Raw genomic sequence first — 1,057 nt, forward strand, 5'->3', positions numbered from 1 at the left:
ACTATGGCGTTGAAGGCTGAGCTGTAGTCAATGAACAGCATTCTTACATAGGTGTTCCTCTTGTCCAGATGGGATAGGGCAGTGCGATTGCATTGTCTGTGGATCTATTGGGGCGGTAAGCAAATTGAAGTGGGTCTAGTTTGTCAGGTAAGGTAGAGTTGATGTGATCCTTAACCAGCCTCTCAAAGCACTTCATGGAGACAGAAGTGAGTGCGACGGTAAGGCCTATTGTGGGACTAAAGATGCGTTTCTATGGTTTCGGAGTTGGAAAAGAGGGTAGTCTACTATGCGAGGGTAGGGCTGGATACTAGCCCAGCTAGGGTGAGATACTTTTGGAAAACTAGAGTGCTTACTATGAGAATAACAGAAGGAAGTTGGGGATGTGCTATGGGTTGGTAGATAGACGCTTCATGGTGCTATCTGTTTATGCCATCTGACTTGACTTTACCGTGAGCTTTTCATACATTTAACAATGCATCTATAAAATACATAAAGTTAGAGATGCCTTCCCTTTTCTCACGACAGATATCAGACAATTCCATATTTTCACCCAGAATCCCTCAATACCCCAAAAGCCTAAAACCACACTTCATCCACAGCACAAATGTAATATATTACGACTGTTTTTATTACGGCCATACAGAGTACAGAGAATACAGCGAGGATGCATATTGCAAAAGTCTGAGAAAAGATGCACTCACAAGCCCTATGTGCAAATGTGGTGTCCAAAGAAGCAAATATGACTGATATGAAAATGTAGGTTTTGTCAACTGTCAAAAAAGAACAAAGGGAAGATAATGAGGAATGTCTCACTAACATCATAAAGTGTCTAAGGAGAGGACAAAGATGAGTTCAAAAGATATTGAAGATTGGTCCCAGTCGTTCAAAACATCAAAAAAATTCAGATGTTTTCCATCGAAATCCACCGCCCAAAAGGGACCCGTAAAGCACATAGAATTACATCAGAGAGAAAGAGGTAGAAGAGAGAGAAAGAGAGAGAAGTGAGAGAGGGAGGAAAAATTCTTGAAGTATGAGAAAATGTTACTGCTCTCCTCCC

This window comes from Salmo salar, chromosome ssa14, assembly GCF_905237065.1.
Source record: "Salmo salar chromosome ssa14, Ssal_v3.1, whole genome shotgun sequence".
Taxonomy (NCBI): domain Eukaryota; kingdom Metazoa; phylum Chordata; class Actinopteri; order Salmoniformes; family Salmonidae; genus Salmo; species Salmo salar.